Raw genomic sequence first — 18,304 nt, forward strand, 5'->3', positions numbered from 1 at the left:
TTCCTTGCATGACATTTGTTTATGGAAAACATGGGTTACTGAGGTCTCATAATCAAATATAGCCCAGTGAGCATAAATGGTATCTCATGAATATTGGGACTGAAGGACTGTGGACTGTAGATAGCTTGATATTTTCTCCCTGGTTGTTTGTTGATGTTGCTGATTGGAGGCACCCCCAGGATTTTTTTTCCCCTTTTTTTTTTTTCTTTTTTCCCCTTACAAGTGTTGCCACAGCATGGTGTGTTTATCACAGCTTTAATAGCACTTCCAGTTTCTCTCTGCTGTCAGTATTGTGATCTGAGGTTAAAGAGTAGCATCAACATTAAAAAGAAGTTTTAATAATTTATCACAACATCTCAGCAGGAGACTCCTCCCTCCCCCCCCCCTTATTTCCTTTTGTTGCATTTAATCTTCCAGCTACTGTACCTTCAAGGGAAAAAGTTGCAGCACACGTTTTACCTGGACTGTTGATGCAGCACAGTATATCTGAAAATTATTTCCTGATGCTGTAAATCACATTATCACATGTATCTCACAGTGCTGCTGCTGGGTATCCTCGTTGCAAATTACAGGCTGTTATTTACTCTGGGCAGCATGACCTCCTCTCAGAGGTATGTGGGTTAGGAATATATGTCACTGTCAGGTTCCTGGGATTTAAAAAATGCTGTTAACTTTTTTTTCCCTTTCTCCCATTTTCAATTAAATCTGGTAAATGAGGGCTGTATTGCTTTGGTCTCTTACCTACTCCCTGACAGAGGTAAAGAGCTGCACTTAGGAATTTTTATCATGGGTAGAAAATAATCCATGAATCCGACTGCAGAAAAAAATATCTTAATACAGGTTTTTGCTTTTCTTGGAAGTGTTTCTTGCAGCTGAAACAAACTGTAAGGGAGATACCTGTTTCAAGGAGGCTAAGAAGCAATTTGTCTTGTTTACTTGAAGCTCTGAATCAGCAAAAAACTAGACAGAGCTGCTGTGCAGTAGTTTGCTTCCTAGGTAGATATTACAGTGAGAGCTGTGTGACTTGAAGATGATGCCTGGTTACTGGTGAAAGTTTCAAGTTCAGGATCTGTCAGAAGACAGGTGTTATAATGTCTGAGTGTTTCTGACCTCCAAAACGTAATGTATGCACCTCCCCTTTCCATTAACCACTAAGGATCAGCTTTTGCTTATGTATCAGTGATGTGAGTTTTTTATTGGTGTGCACACGGAATTCCTGTTGTCTCTTGGTGAAATTTCAGAATGCAAACTTTTTCACTGCAGCTCACTGGAAAGCCCATCCCAAAATGGAAACAGACTTTAGTTTTTTTTTAATTATTTTCATTTTTAAGAGATTCAGGAGAGCCAGAGACCTGCATACCAACTTCCAGCTGTATTGTTCAGAGGGGAAGGGTGAAGATGGATAAATGCAGCTGGAAATGCACTGTATGACTCATAATACTACCTGTGCTGAAGTCAGTGTCCGTGGTGGACAGTAATAGCTGATTTAGACCATCCTCTAAAGTTTTTATGTACCACATTTTGTTCCAACGGTGCTGCAAAGTATAGGTGTTTTTGGAAAGTGTTGCTCTTCTGTGGCTGGGTTGGCCCTGATCATGATCAGTACAAGTGCAGGCTAATGAATCTGGAAATTTTTCTGGTATAATTAATGAAAAACATCACTGCTGAAGCTACAAGCCCTGAGAAGATATTTTCTGTGGTTTTGCTGTGTAGTTCTCCGTTTATGACAAACTCACCTCTATCCGCCTGTATTTTTCTCCTTGGAATTCACTCAAACAGAAAAAAAAGAATCTATCCACATACAACTACATGAAAATGGAATTATGGGTAGAAACCACCTCCTGATTTAGTTTCAATGTCTGGTGTCAGGGAGTAAAATGAGTCCTATATGTGGGCCTGAAGAAACGTAAAGATACTATTTTCTTCTCTAGGTGTTTTTAAGTCTGCACTTCAGAAAACCTTTCGGAATAATTCATTGGAATGCAGTCTCTACAAGTGCTTTAAACCAGGATTTATAAACTAATGATCAAGATAAACTGGAGTCTGAAATCAGAACTTGAAAGTACAAATCAACTGCATTTTCTTTTTCCCTTTGAGCCAAAATAACATACTGTGGTTCGAGTTTATAAGAAGGATTTATAATATGGAAACAAAAAAAAAAAATAGAAAAAGGAGATTAAGTACTGTTTTGAGTTTACCTTAAATCAGAAAGTAGATTTCAAGCACTGCTAATGCCTATCCCCTTCTGAATTTGTTTCCACAGTGTTTTAACTCTGTCATATATCATAGTGAGGGGGGGAAAAGTGAGTTTTGAGTCCATCCAGCCCTATGCACGTGGATGTGCTTTCTGTCTGTCCAATGGCACCTGGAAGCATCTGTAGATTGGGAATAAGCCATCCATTTGTGTTGTGCTTGGAACCCTCCCAACACTTCACCCATACCAGCAACAAAGTGGTAGTAAATCCTGACTAAGGAAAACTGGGGCAGTGATGGGAATTCACAGATCTCCTGGCAACAGCAAATGTCTCCAGGGTGTGTTCATAGTGTGTCATGCTGGATAAGCAGCACAAGCCAAAATGAGTGGGAGAAAGTGGTTGTGTCCACACTCACTGCAGGGACCACAGCCTGGCTGAGGGGCTGACAAGGGCAGCACCCGTCCTGTGCTGTGTGTGGTGGGTGCTATCTCACCTGGCAAACAGCAGAATGCATGGGGAGAACAAAATCACACGTGATGCTTGTCTGCTGGTAGATGTCAGTGTGTTTTATAACTTTGTGGAGGGCTGTGTGACAGAAAGGACTCAGATAAAGAGTGAGACCACTAGGACAAGCCCTCTTGGAGGACATAAACACTTTACTCACCTTGGAAACAACTCCCACGTTCTGTCTGGGGCATAACTGTGCCCACTCAGACTGTTGGGCACCTTTGAAGAACCTCACTCTTTATATGGTGGTCTCCATATAACAGCCCATCTTCCAGCTGGAATGACTGAGACACTTTGGGATGGTCCTTGGGTATGAGGTGAACCCCAATAGGGGAGCACAGGGAGACCCTGCACATCCCAGGGTGCCATGGCATAAAACACAATCTGACAGCAATGATGGCAACACCCCCCAAGGGCAGAAAAGACCTTGAAGACTGGGGAGAGGAATTTGAGATGAAAAGACTTCAGAGGGAAGGGTCCCGAGCTGGAGCTGGGAAGTGCAGGTTAGGTATGCTTTCTCCCCAGAGGCTTGTTTGGTCATTTCTACCTTGCACTTCTCCAAAAGGATTTCCATTTTCAGAACTTATAGTGTGATTTGATTTACTTTTGATAAAATTGGAGAAATAAAAATAAAATGCAACCACAGGGCATCAACCCAAAGAACTAGATGAGGGTGGTGACTGTCCTTATGGTCTACACAGAAGTGAAGCAATAATCTCTTTAATGACTAAATCAAAGTTTATTATGCAAGTGATCCAGCCTTATATTTCAGTTCCAATTTCAGCTCTATGGCAGTTTAATCATTTTTATGGCAAAAGGTACCAGTGTGAGAAATCTTAAGTGTCACTGGCTAGGCATTACTGGTAAGGGTGATACAAAGCTCTGTGTGTGAGATTGTCTCCCTATAGATTGAAGAGTACATGTATTATTTAAGATGCAAGTAATCCATCAACATTAGTTTAAATGTTTTTAAAAGCATAAGTCAAAGGTTAGCCAAGAAGAGAGAATTTCTATAAAGCTGCTTCCATACAGAAAGTAGATACCCCTCAGATCTTCCAAATTTGGAGGTAAAGTATTAGATTATTAGAATAATGGCTAAAGTATTAGAGTTGGAGGGCTGTTACCAGGCTGCTGCTGGTTGCATAATAGCTCTGGACACCCAGATATCTCAAGTACATGGATCTTTACATGCAGAACAACTCTGTGGTGCATACACACTGGGTTTGGTGAAAACAGGGCCTTGAGACTTGGTGCATTTTTTAATGGAGTGCCTCTGCACAGTCACAAAGTCCCACACATCACAAGCACCGTGAATTGCTAGAGACATTTCGATGTCTTGGCAGCCTCTCAGCAATCCTGTTCACTTCCCCCATGGGGAAGCTTACAGAGCTTTTGTTTTTTTTTTTTTTCATCGGGAGGTACTTGTTCTCATTTCTCTCACATCTGCAGGGTTGTGAGGATAAAGGGATGGAGGCTGGGACCTTTGAAGAAGGAAAAGTAGAAAGGAGGCATTTTTGTGGACCCAGGTAGCCTGGGTTTCAGTGTGAGCTGTTGTGAGGCATGAGGGGTCTGGTTGGACACGGTAAAATGAAGCTTTTGATGTGGTGGTTGAGTTGCAGTGCTTGGAAAGCACAGCCAGTTGTCCTGGTATGATTCACTGTTCACTTTATGAGATTTTTAGGGCAACACTTTGTACTGTTTGCCATTTATCTAATTTAAGTAATTTATTTATGTAATCTCAAGGATAAAGTACATTAATTATTTTTAATACATTATCATTTCTATGTATGATAATGTCAGTCTACAGTTGTATGACTGACAGTATTTCTTAAATCATAGGACATTAAATATGTTGCTACACACTTGCACACTGGAAAAGCTTATGAAATGCTGACCAAAAGTTTCAGACTCGGGGTCCTAAAATTATTTCCCTATGTTTTATAAGGGCAACCTGATTTCAAGTGGTAAAAAAATTCACAATTTTTTTAACTTCAGAGGAAGCTCAATATATTTGAGGAGGTGCTTTATGCACAGCTAAGGATCTAAAAAATCTAATTTTAGAAACTGAGTACTGTAACTGTGGATCTGCAGTCTTAGTTTGACTGCAAGTACATAAAGTGTGTGACTACACACAGTATGTGATTTGATGTACTCAAGATGTTCTAATAGTTTTGCTTTGAACATACTTAAAAGGAAAAAGTGTATTTATTTGGATGCAGGGTGATTTCTACTTTCTTTAAGGTCTAGATTTAGCCCCTGTCCCATGATAACAAACAGATTTTTGCACCTTCTTTTACACCACCTTTCTAAGAGTCAGATCTGAATTCTAAAGGACTCTGGTGATATGTGAAGATTCGTGTGCTGGAATATGTGCTTGTCTATTTTTCACCTCTTTGAAGACATTTGAAATACTTTATAGAAGTCTGGCGACCTGTATTCCATCTCACACAGGCAGAGATGATGGAGATGGGAGCAACGAAAAACCAAGCTTGTGAGAGTTTTCTTCTCAGCTGGAAGGGAGGAAAAGTGATAGGACTATTCCAGTCACAAGAGAGGAAATGAGGGGAAGATGTAACATCTACTTGAGAACAGACCAATGTTTGCACAAAACTAAACTGTAATGAAAAAAACGTTGGCTGGAAGGATGTTTCATTGAGAAGGAGCTGCCATCCTTCAGCAGATGAAGTCAGTCTGAGCCAGGTTTTCAGACTCCTTCGACTTCCAACAGTCCTGTTCACAGGATCTCCCTCCACCTTCTCCACATCTACTGGCCCCCTTGCCCAGGGAGCTGATCCAGTCAGCAAATAGCTGTATGAAAGAGAGGATAACATCCCTCTGGCTGATGTGATCCCCTCATTTGTACACTCTCAGGTCATGGGGGAACTTAGTACACAAAAGAGGGAAGAGAAGAGATTGTGATCATGGCTCGATTTGGGCTAGTTCAAGTTGCTACATAACTTCACCCTTCAGCTCCAGATTATCCAGAAGAGAAAAAAAAAAAGGGAGTTTTAATAAGGTAGTGCCTTCCTCTGAATCCTATGTCCACATCCTGTGCTTGGAGCTGTGCTTGAAATGTTTGCTATCATATTAAAAACCATGTTGATCAAATAGTTATAAAACAGAAGGAATATTTAAATAATGCTTCATCCCCCGTGCATACACATTCCTCTCCTTTGGTTATTTGCATATTATTATTTTTTTGGTGTAAAACAGATTTTGGAACCACCATAAAGCATCACTGACATTAGAAAACTAGCAAGCATAAGCAAACTCTCTTTACTTTTGTCTACAAATAAAATGAACACGTGTAAATTGCCTTGAGGTGTTGAAAGAGCACAGATCAGATGTGCTCTTTCAAAATGATGAACAGGCTTAAACACACACCAGAGTGTCTGAGAAAAAGCTATTTTGGCTTTCCCTTTCTACCAGTTTTGAAGGACAATGTTGTTCGTCAGTTCAACACTATTGATTTTTGACTTCAAAGCATGATCTAAAGAGTACTGAGAGTATGCTACTTCTTTCAAGAGCCATTACTAAATAACCTCATGGAAACTTCTTTGCTTAATACATTCAAAACTGGAGGGGGCAGGGGCATATGGTGTTTTTACAGATTATTTAATTTTGTTAAATGACACTTGAATTGCCAACAATGGAAAGCTTTTGATTTTTAGATCTGCTGTTCAGTAATGACAGCACCTCCAATAGAAATTACTTTTTCAGTCTTTAATATCTGAATCCTAAACTCATATTCTTGGCTAAATTGTGTCCTGTTAGCTCTCATCCTACTGGGTTTGAAACTTCACCCTCTTACACTAGCTGAATAATGAAACAAATTCATGGTTGCATCTGTGTGTTGCACAGAGAAGTGCAGTAATTCAGAAACATCAAAAAGTTTTTCTCTTTTCTAAGGTTTTCCCTTAAAACTAGTGTTTTTTTCATTACTGTGTTTCCTTGCATAAGGAAGTTTGAATTAATGGGAAAAAAACCCAACCAACCAAACATTAAACGTGTATTTAGTAATTTTGGAATGTTTATAAAGAGAAAAGTCACAGTCTTAGTCACACTGCCGAGATTAATGTCTTTGGTCTGGCAATTTAACCTTGTTTGTAGGTCCATTGTACTGACAGTGGAAAAACAGAAAACAGGGATCCTTAGCTCTGTAAATATAAGTAAAGGAGCAAATGGTTTGCCCACTGCTTAGAACCAAACTGAGAGGAAAAATAGAAGTGTGTGTAATATTTGATATATAAAAATTTAAGGAAATGAAAAAAAAAACAACCACAAAATTATTCTGAAAGTTGGAGAAATTGTTTGCTATTTGATAATCAATCACAGCAGTCCTTACTGGGTAATGCTTGTCTAATAACAGATCAAGGCAGCTGGGGAAAGACTGATCTGAAGATGAGAGCATGGAAAAGTCCTGTGGGTGATGAAGACAGAGGAAAAGTTGTGACACTGATGCAGTTCCTATTGCTGTAGAGTATTTCCCACTAGTTAAGGTGGTTTCATACTGCTGGGGATAGTGATAAGGGTCAAGAATTTGTCTACAATCCTTATTTGCTCTACACTGTGTTGCAGCAGGTCTCACAGAGCTATTTACAGTTATATCTCTTCAAATAGCCATGGACTTGGTATGGGTTTGTACACTAGGAGAGAACATGTATTAGTGGCTTACTGTCTGCTTGGTGTCAAGAACCACTTAATTCAACAACTTTCAATTTATGTGTAAAGTCATTTCGAAGACATAAAACTTAGATCAGTAATACATGTCTAATAACAAAAAGAACAAATGCATTCTTAATTTAAGGTTACAGAGCATGGTGAAGGGTAAAAAGTTCATTAAAAATCTGGACAAGAGTCAGATTTTACATTTTCAATTTTTATTTTTTTTCCCCCATGCTAGACTTTTTGGCTTCTGCTTTAAAAAAAAGTGACAGTCTTGAAATCTGAGTAATGTTCTAGCTGTTGTTAGTCATTGTGGGAAAAAAAGAAGAATGACTGTGATTTGCTGAAATTCTATTTCATTTTTTTAAAAAAGTTGTAAACTTCTGCTTTTGAATATTGAAGATAGGCAGAAGGGAAACAGGAGAAATAAAGAAGTCAATCTCAGTTAATTCCTTCATGCTGTTGAATTGTGTGCTTTGAAGGAAAATTATATTTTAAAGGTGAGGGTCGTGGGAGTTGAAGAATGGAGTTGCAGTAGAGTTATAAGGTAACTTCTCTAAGGTTGTTGATGGACTCTCCCTGCACAGTGTGTGAAGACAGAGATGCTCTGCTGTGTATCAGGGCAAAGACACAGTGTTTGGCATTCTGAGAAAAAAAGCCTCTTGGATAATAATTACATAGAACTGAATTTCAACCTCTCTGTTTTAGGAGGAACATATACTCTTTCTACTTTTTTTTCCTCCTAATTAATTTGTTAATGTATTGGTTTTATTATTGTGAGATGGAGAAATTCTCTGCTTAACATGGTCTGACTTTACTCTTTCTATAGCAGCCTAGCATAAGATATATTTCAAAATCCAAGATGAATGGAATTTCACTCCTTCAGCTGCCTTAAGAGCTTGTTCTGCTTTACAGCTCCTGGGCACCATTTTTATATCTGCATGTTGGTTATGTTGTCTCTCATCTCCTTCTCTCAGTGCACAGTTTCTTCTGCTTGTCAATTATCTTCTAATTTTTAAAAGATCATTTGCACATGGTTATCTACAGAGGTTATTTATAAGTGGGTTATTAATTTGTTTCAATCAGTTTTAATAGCTTTTTCACTGTATTTAAATAGAAAAACATTACTAATTAGAAATGTTACCTTGAATTATTCCTATAGAGAGAGTTGGAGGCGATATTGCAGATCACGAGGAATGTGTTAGATACCTCTTTGTTCGTGACAATATGTTTTGCTTAATTTATATTCTTGGGAAAATACGGCTCAGCATCTTGACTAATTTTCTTTCTGGTGTCCTTTGATGGTAAATTATTGCTCTTTAATCTGACAGGAACACAATTATTGGTAAGAGGTTTTGTACCATTCAAATTACAGAGGATGCATTGTCTTTTATGTATTCTCTGGCATTTATAGCTACTTCATAAAGTTGCTTAAAGCCGAGTTTAAACAAAAGCTGTGTTACAAAAGCTTGCATGTGCTCTCAAAAAGTACACCTCACGTAGGGAAAGTGAGATGTGTTGAGAACACAGGATGATATAATGTATTATGCATGCAAATTTACTTGATCTATATTGGTCTTTTCAATTCCCTTTCCAAACAACGAACAGGGTAATTTCGTTTCACAGATAATGTAGTTTGAGGCCCTAAATCAGTTTAGCAGTACACATTTTTGATTCATGGCAGGGGCAGTTGCTAGCTCTGAATGGATCTGTTCACAATCTCTTCAGCAGGAATACAGCAGTGACTGATATGTTTAATGGCATTTACGTTGTCTTTGCTTATTGGGAAAGATCACGAGATGAGCTGTGAGTCATCGATCACCAGAAAAGCTACAGGCAATCACCACAGGGTGAAATTTTGCTGTGTGTTCTAATAGAAAAATAATTCTAAGAGTTCTTTACTGGCTCTCTGTGACCACCCTCTTCTACTGATGTTGTGTTTTGGGGTTACGTCATTCAAGTTTTGTATATTTTTTTTAATATGGGCCTGTGCACGTGTATCATATTATGTGGAGTTCCAGGTTTGCATTATGGTATAAGCAATGTCTAGAAGCAAAAAACTTTCCTATGAAGATTACTGGATTATTTCTCTATTCCTCTGCACATGTAAATTCTGCATAGACTGAAGACAAGCTTGAAGTTTGATCCTTTTTGCTGCTTGGTCTGCAGGATGAATTTGCACCAGACCACACAACTGCAAATAAGCCACTTGTCATCCTTCTGTAAATTATCCTGTTAGTTTTCAAGAACCCTATAGGCAGAGGCTTTTACAGCAGCGTTAAACGTGCAGCAAGATCTGTCATTTAACTTGCACAAAATGCAAAGGAGGTGCCATTTGTATTGATTGCTATAGATTTTTGTCTTGTCTAATGGGCTTTATACTTTTTCTGTGAGCTTCTATTGAGGAAAAAAAAGTGAAAACAAATAACGGCCAGACACAGCTAAGATATGTGAAGTTCTGTAACAACTAAAACCCTTAAATTTCTCATGCATGCCACTGCACCCCTGGTTTCTAAGGCATCCAGTCCCATCTGTCTTTTTGGCCAGACAGCCACGCTAAAACGGGCTGAAAACAGCCTCCTTTCACTTTGTGTTAAAGCACACAGACCTGCACTCAGCTCTGTGCATTTCGAACTCGCTGCAATAAAAGTTTTAAGAGATAAGAAGCTTTTTCTATTTCAGTGTTGCCATTAACCTGAATAATATATAAACATGGGAAAAGGTCTGAAGTCCTTTTGAGGATCACAGTATAGCTTCAATTAAATTATACATCATTATCACAGCTGCCAAGCCTGGTGTGGGATTTTAGCCCCCTATCTCACTAAATGTTCTATGTAGCTGCCTTGTCCAATTCCTCCTTCTTTTTTCTTTTTTTTTTTTTTCCCCCCTAAGCAATAAGACCACTCCTTTAAAACCTGGTTTAAGGAATAAAGTGGAGAATGAGGTTTGGTTAATCAAGAAGGAACATTGAGATGTCAACAGTCAAGCACCAAGGGAGGAAGGAGGTCAACTCTCTAGCTTTAAAAACCACTAGGGAGAAATCAAACACTATTAAGTCATGACATATTATGTTCCTTTTGAACCAGGGCTGTGTGTGCTCCCTCTGTCTGCTGAGTGGTTTGCACTGCAACTCCAAGTTGATCATGAAACCCCTTGTGGAAGCAGAATTGCTTGGGCCACCCACTGGGGATGCGTTCAGTAAATGTCCCCATAGCTGGCAGTGACTGTAAAACACCATCTGAACAGACAGACTCTTTGTCTGTTTGTCTGTCTGTGGTTCTTTCAAGCTTTACAACCTCAAATTTTCATGATGGCTTGTCACAGTGCAGATGAGTGTTTTCTTGGATCTCAGTGTGATGCAGAATTATTCAGTCTTCATAACAGGTGTCAGATGGTTACTACTTTGTGGTGGCTTTGACATAAATCTAGGATACACAGAACTATTACTGCATACTTAGGAAAATCATAATGGCTTGTCTTCTTTATTTATTCCTATAATATCCTCTAAAAGTGTTAGGAATACTTTGATTAATTAATTTTGCTTTTCACACCACCAATACCGCACTTGCCATTAATTTTATTGATTTGCTTCTCTTCTTTGTACTAGTATTATAATAGGAAATATTCTGTCTTTAGTAGCCACACATAAAAGACTGAATTCAAGGTGGCATTGCAGAGTTCTGTGTGTAGAATACTTAGTTAGGATTATACCCTACCATTGATTTTTTTACACTAAACAGGCCATTGATTTCAGTGGTCACTTTACATGCAGATCAATGACACGTTATAGGGCTTAAATAGTAACATCTGATACTTAAAAATGAATGGACATGGGGTATCACTGACTTTCAAACAAGTCTAGAAAACCCTAATAAAAATGCAAACTTCCTTAAAATTTCAGATAGTTATAGTGCTAGGTTCAGGAGAAACAGGGGGTAAAGAATGTGTGAAGAATTGTGGTTTAAAATCAGATCACATAGCTCATTAGCCCAGTGGCCTGAATTTATGGAATTCAAATGGAAATCCCTTAAGATTGTTTACATCATGCTGTGTGAACTGTATGCTTTCCAGTCCTGTTTGAGGGACAAGGAGAGATGTCTGACTGGGAAATGCACTATGGATTTTTGGAAGCCTATTAAACAACATGACTCTTAATTTCTTAATCCCCCACTTGGCCCAGTTTTGTTCTGACACAAGTTTCTTAAAAAATGGTTGAAATCTATATATGTTCTTAACTTTGAGTGCATGTGCAGCATACAGACATTTTTCTTAAGCAGAACTTGTCATTGAAGGGCATTGAGATGGAGAATGAAGTGTTCATTTTTGGTGGTTTGCACTGTGTTTGATTAAGCTCCACACTGGAAAAGAAACTTTTTTTTTTTTTTTATATCAGCTACGCTCTTGTAAAGACCTTAAAGGAAAATGCAGAAGCTTTAAGCCAATGCAGGCTGTCAGACCAAATACATAAAGAGTTATTTTTTTTGCTGTTCTGTCTAAGAATTATTTTACGGGCATTTCTGCTGATGCTGAAAGAGGAGAAGTTAGAAGCACCTTTCTCAATCACTTCTTCAAAATGAGTTGAAAAATCTGTTCTCCAGCATGTAACACATGCCCTTTAAAACTGCTACTGTGCTGCTGCCTTCTCTGATCAGTATGGGCCATAAATTTTGCATGGGTATTGAGGGAACTGCAACTAGAGTACTTGAAATAGTTAGCAAGATGCTGCTAAAGTACACAGGCAAAGTACATTGGCAAATGGGTCTTTGTAGACAGGCATCATTACCAAGATCCATGTGTGCTGAGTTGTGTAAGCCTGAAGAGCTCTAAAGGGCAGTGCTCACAGGAACCTAATTTTGGGTGAATGGAGTCCTTAGATTCATTGTGATATTGCACATAAATGAAAATACCAAATGTCATTGACTTGTCAGAGAAAAAGTAGCCTGGGCCTTGTAACAAATGGATCAGTGATGTATATTTGGAAGCTCTGTGACATATTAAAGTAGTTTATGAGGCACAATTTGTTTTGGTGGTCTACTCTGATTGATGGTGTGCTATCTGCCACTGCTTTAGATGTTGTGGTATGTTTGTAATAAATGTTCATGCTGAGACAGTGCTAAATGTGTTCCATCTAAATCATTCATTACTTAGAGCAAGTTTCAGTGTATATGAATCAAAGCTTCTTTACACTTGCCTTCGAAAGAATTTGTCATGTGGAAGCAGCTCTATCACCTCTGGTGGGGCAACTGCAGGCCCAAGTGCTCAGACCCTATCAACAATGCCTGCTGGAAACAGCACAGAAAGTAAAGCAGCCAGCAGTGTTATATTAATTACTACTTTTAAAAGTGTTGTCTTTTCCAGTCTAGCACTTCTGTTTGTTTTCCTTTGCTCCTTTTTTTTTTTTTTTCTTTGGTTTTGCAAGCAGGCTATCAGAAAACACTAGAAATAAGCACTGAGGGATGAGGGGGAAACGTTCATGCAACAACTGTGACTTGTCAGAGGAAGTACATCAGTGGGAGGAATTTTTGCTGATGTTTTATACCAGTGTATCACTCATTCATCAGAAAACTATAAAAAATGTATGCACAATCCCCAGGGGATTTTCTTTTTCCAGAAAGTCTGGAATGCACCCTCCTTAAGCAAACATTGTACTTTTTGTTTCCTCTTGATTGCTAGGAGAAGGGATGCTTTTTTTTCCCATGGGCCTTATCTGTGTCCTTCCTCTAAAATTCAAGTGACAGAGGAGAAAAACCTAAGGACTAGAATTTCAGTGTAGAAATAATACATCGCTTTTTATGATAAAAAGCATTGATTTTTATTTCTATTCAGCATCTGAAAGGAAGAGCTTATTTTATGCTATTTCAATAGCCACAGGAAGCAAGAAGTATAGAAGTGTCACAGAATGGGTAAGGTTGAAAGAGATCACAGTGGGTCATCTGGTCCAATCTTTCTGCTCAAGCAGTGTCCAGACAGTTCTGGAATATCTCCATTGAGGGAGACTCCACACCCTCTCTGGGCATTCAGTTCCAGTGCTCAGTCACTGCACAGCAAAGAAGTTCTTCCTTGTGTTCAGGTGGAACTTTCTGTGCATCAATTCATGCCCGTTGTCTCTTGTCCTATCACTTGGCACCACTGAGCAGAGCCTGGTCCACACCCTGACACCTCCCTGCAGACATGGATGAGGTCCTCTCTCAGTCATCTCTTCTCAAGGCTGAACAGAGACAACTCCCTCAGCCTTTCCTTGTCAGAGAGATGCTCCAGTCCTTTAATTATCTTTGCTGCCCTCCACTGGGTCCACTCCAGAAGCTCCATGTCTCTCTTGTACTGGGGAGCCCAGAACTGGACACAGCACTCCAAAATAACACAGAGGTGTTTAAAGTAATCTTGAATTTTTAACAGAAAAAAACCACAAGTACCTATTGGTTTAAAATTTATATGTTGTTGAATTTTGGCTATTCTTTAAAGGCAATTTTTTTCACATATCAACATACACTGGAATGTAGATTGAGAAAATAAGATACGACTTAAAAATTATATTGGCTCTAAGCAATTGCATTCAAATCCTGACAAATATGTGAATCTCTAGGTGAGGCTACTTGGTCCTTTATAACATCAAAAAAACCCAAACTGTTGCACCAAACAGTTTGTAAAACATAGAAACATGTTTGACAAAGAATGGAGAGGGGAAACAGTATGAAGCATTGTCCAAACAGTCTAATCTTGATATAAGAAAAATATCTCCAACTCCTAATTGTCATTATTGTTTTTTTTTTTAAATTTTGTGTGCAATGCAGCATGAAATATGTTCTGACATTTGGAAAAAGCATGTGGGTGCCTTTTCTCATAATTTTCAGAAAGAAAGAAAAAAAGCACAGTATTACAGAGTTAAAGGTTCTGTAATGATGGGTTGAGGTTGTACAGCTGCAGGAACATCAACCAGTGGAAAGCAACTTCATGCCATAAGGTAGTCTCTCCATTCCCCCAGCAGTGTGTATCCATGCTTGTGCTAAATTAATTGGGGTTTTTTTTAGCATATAACCTTTCTAGCTATGGATTGATCTTGTTTCTTTGTTTCTGGTAATGCTCTCTTTCCTGAAGTTCTTAGCATGCTAATAGCATCTGGTAAGCACTGCATTTGGGAGTGTTTATCAAAACATGAAAAGTTTTATAAATAGACCCAGAAGAGAAAAACAAGATGAAACCTGGAAAAAAAAATAACAGAAACTTGTGGCATCAGCAACTCATAAGACAAAACAGTTCAAGATTTACTGCTTTCTAAAGTTAATGAACAAATATTATGTGGCAAGAGGTGGAAATGAAATCTTCACTTTAAGATCCATCTTCTCTACCTCTAACCCCTCTCCTGCTGTTTTAATTGCAAATGTTTGCATATTACATTTTCTCCTCTCTGGATATCTTTTTTCTGTCTCACCTCATAAGCAACCAGTTGTTGAATTCTATAAAGTCTCTTATATGGGCTTGGTGGAAGATATGTCTGCCTTGGGAATGTTTCTTTGTAAGAGTGATTATCCCATCAGTTCATAGAAACTATACCCATCTGTGGGGAAAACGTGGCTTTTACAGATTGCCTACTTGTTTCTCACTTTGGTATGTGGAAAGATGATGTATCCTTATGTGTGACGTGTATGGCCTATATATGTATGTGTCATGTGAATTATATATATATATATATATACACACAATATCTGAGATTCTAAATGATTTTATATGTATACTTTGTAACTCCATAAATGGCACATTTATTCTCTCAAGGAGAAGAAAAAAAAGGGGGGGAGGCATTTCCATTGTCTGATCAAGTTATTGCTCAGAGTTCAGCAACGTTAGCTACTTTTCCTGGCTACAGACACCAGCAGCTGGGAAATCTGGCAGTGAGAGCTTCCATTTCTGTCTTCTTCCTTCCACAGAGTAGTAAAGGCCCAACAGGAAAGAAAGATAGAAACCCCAAAGTTGTCCTGATGATTTTTGACTTGCTCTTTAGCTTGTGCTTGGAATGAGAAGAGAGGAAGAAGGGAAAAAGGAAGCCCTGGGAACCCCTGTGGTTTGGCTGTGAGCATGCAGCCACTCAGCTCAGGAGCAAGCACGGCAGTCTCAAGACTCCTGCCTTGAACTGGGTGAGAAGTGTCTTAGTTTTTGTGCCTTCTCATCCTGCTTCTTCCTTACCTGCTATTTCTCAGTTACAGAGAGTGTTGTGAAGTGCAGCTGCTGCCCCCGTGGCCAAGCCCAGCTGATTTCCAAGGTTGCTGGCAATAGCGGGTGCTGCTGCGTAACCAGGCGTCTTTCTTTTGTACGGCGACTTTCCACACGAGTTTTGCACTCAAGAATTTCATGAGAGCGGTTCAGACACAGGGGATTTATGCTACCAAGGCAAGGTCTTTTATTCAGGCTTTTTGACAGTGATGCATAACACTCACTGTGTCTGGGAGGAAGCAACACATTTGTCTTTTTATCCAGTTCAATAACCTCTACTGCCTGTGCTTACAGCTACAGAGGGAAGACTAAGCTGGAGATCAGGGCTTTAATTTTTGACTCCCACCTGCTGGTGGAATCTGTTTGACCATGGCTTTTATAAATTCAGCTTTGTTGAAAGGTAGAGAAAAAAAAAGACCAGTCTGCAAAGTTTTCTACCAGCTTTGATGGAACCTACTGTCTAGACTTGTCTCTCACAGTTTTTGCTTGTCCTACATAGAGGGGGACCTGCCCTTCCCAACAGCTACTAATGTAATCTTTTTATTTCCCTCCTCTGGAAAGGTAAATTTAATCTCAGAGCCCTCTTGCTAAGTAAGAGTTTTATCTAGTAGCTGCATAGAGATCTGAGAAATACAGATATTAGGTTATCTGCCAAGTTGTTCTGCCTCTGTCTCTTACAACACAATAATATAAAGCTCTTTCCTATAATGGTTCTTCACTGCCAATTCCCTAGTTGTTCTTCACCAAAACACAATTAATTACTAAAGGGGCTTCCCATACAGAAAATAGTTGATGGAGCATCTGACAAAAAGCAATAGAGCATAGCCCCATGGAAACACTACAGGAGGGGAAAAAAAGTGTATTTCCCACCCCGGGCTGTGCCCTTTGATCCTCTCATTTACACGCTGAGGTTTCTGGTGTTTGGGTTGTTTGGTCCCTTTGCCCTCCCCCCCTTCTTAACTTTCCTCTGTCTTCCATGATATTTTCACTACTGTCACAATCTGTTCCTCATTTATGGGCAGGTTTTAAATGGTAGAGGAGTTGTCTGCATGTTATGCAGTGGGTCTGCAGCGTTAGCTCCAGGCTCCCTCTGCCCTCCTTTAAAATGACAGGTCTCCCCCCTGAGCTTACTCCAAAAGGCTGAATTTGAATGCCAATACACATTTTTATTATTATTGTGCTTTAATTCAGAGATTAAGGGTAAAATAAAGAGCTGGCTTTCTGACTGCTTAGGGACTGCTGAAAATAGGACTGAAATGCTGCTGTCCCTAATGGTTTATTAGGGAAAAGACATAGTTTGCCAATATTTCCTTTAAATATATGTGAACTCAATCTTGCAGAAGTTGCAAAAATCAATTTCACTAATAATTAGAATTATAGAATTTTCTGCCAGTAAATGTGCTAAATATAAGGAGGCATTGGACTCCACAAGGTCAATATGTGTGCGTTCAAAATATATCCTAATATCTGTCAACGTAATCTACCAATTAAAAAGTCTATAAATAAGTATTTACTCAATAGATTATGTCTCCAAAGGGAGCAATTAGACTTTTAAGGAGAATTCTTAAACATTCCCGTGAAGGTTTTAGTATTTTCTTTAATGCTTTGTCCTACCGAAATGTACATTTCAGAAATGATCTTTGAAACTCCAGTAATTCATGGGAAAGTTGTACTTTGCACCCTGATGGTAAAGGGTCCTAAAATGAGGGTTGATTACGTATAATAATATTTATTTCAGTTTGCAAATGATAAAAATAAGGAGGCAGGTCTTCTTTCCTGCTATAGTGTTGTATACCTTGCTACATACTACCACCTTTTGTGTAATTAGCAATCCCACATGAACAGTTTTTGTCCCACAAAGCTCTCTGTGTATTTTATATACTGCAGATAAAGGGATTTAAAAAACTGAGGCAGACTCTTGACTTGATATAAATATCAGTGAGCTGGGCTGATTTAAATTAGCTGAGCATCTGGCCCGTTCTCTTTGAAAACAGATAATCTGCTCCAATAATTGACTGAGATTTGTGAGTTTCATTTCTTTCTTTTTATATTTAACTGTATAAAATAGTGGCATGCAAATGTAGCCAGGATTATTAAAATTATTGATCACCTATGCTATCCAATCAGCTACAGACTATGTGCAGTTATAAATCATTAGTTTTAGGTTATGTTAGAAATTCATCCAATTAGAAAAAATAATAATAATTAAAAGGATCAGAGATGTGTGTCAAAATATAATTGCACATTCCAGAGATAGAAAATTGTAATAGTAGGACTGGCAGTCATTCTTACAGGAGAGGGCAAGGGCAAATGGTGAAAAATTCAAATATGAGTGAAATGCCAGTAAATGTCATACTAATAACAGTATACATTACAACCTGCTGTGATTTTTCTCTCCCATGGATTACATCTTTTTTCTCTTCTCTTCCAAGGTTCCATGACCATGGGAGACAGCCCTTTCTCAAATCTCTGGCCCCTTTTCTCAACATCTTCTTTTCCTTTCCGCTTAATTGATCAAATTAATAGTTTCTATAATTAATCTACAACCTTATTAATATGAAAGCTATGAATCAGACACATGCAAAACCAAAATAATATCCTTACTTTGAAATTACGTTGTTTTATGTAATTCCCTTTAGAGAATATGGTTTCTCCATAGCAGAACAAGATTCACCATGCTTTTTCTGCAAACTTTGAAAATAAAACTGTGTATGTTGTACAGCTATCAGTGT

General features: G+C 38.6%; 1 protein-coding gene across 4 annotated transcripts in view; it reads left to right on the forward strand.

The window, feature by feature from the left end:
• The window catches only part of ROBO2 (roundabout guidance receptor 2), a 1,041,091-nt gene that overhangs the window by 160,894 nt on the left and 861,893 nt on the right, over positions 1-18,304 (forward strand). The gene's annotated exons all lie outside the window — the stretch shown is intronic.

This window comes from Pseudopipra pipra, chromosome 2 (genome assembly GCF_036250125.1).
Source record: "Pseudopipra pipra isolate bDixPip1 chromosome 2, bDixPip1.hap1, whole genome shotgun sequence".
Lineage (NCBI taxonomy): Eukaryota > Metazoa > Chordata > Aves > Passeriformes > Pipridae > Pseudopipra > Pseudopipra pipra.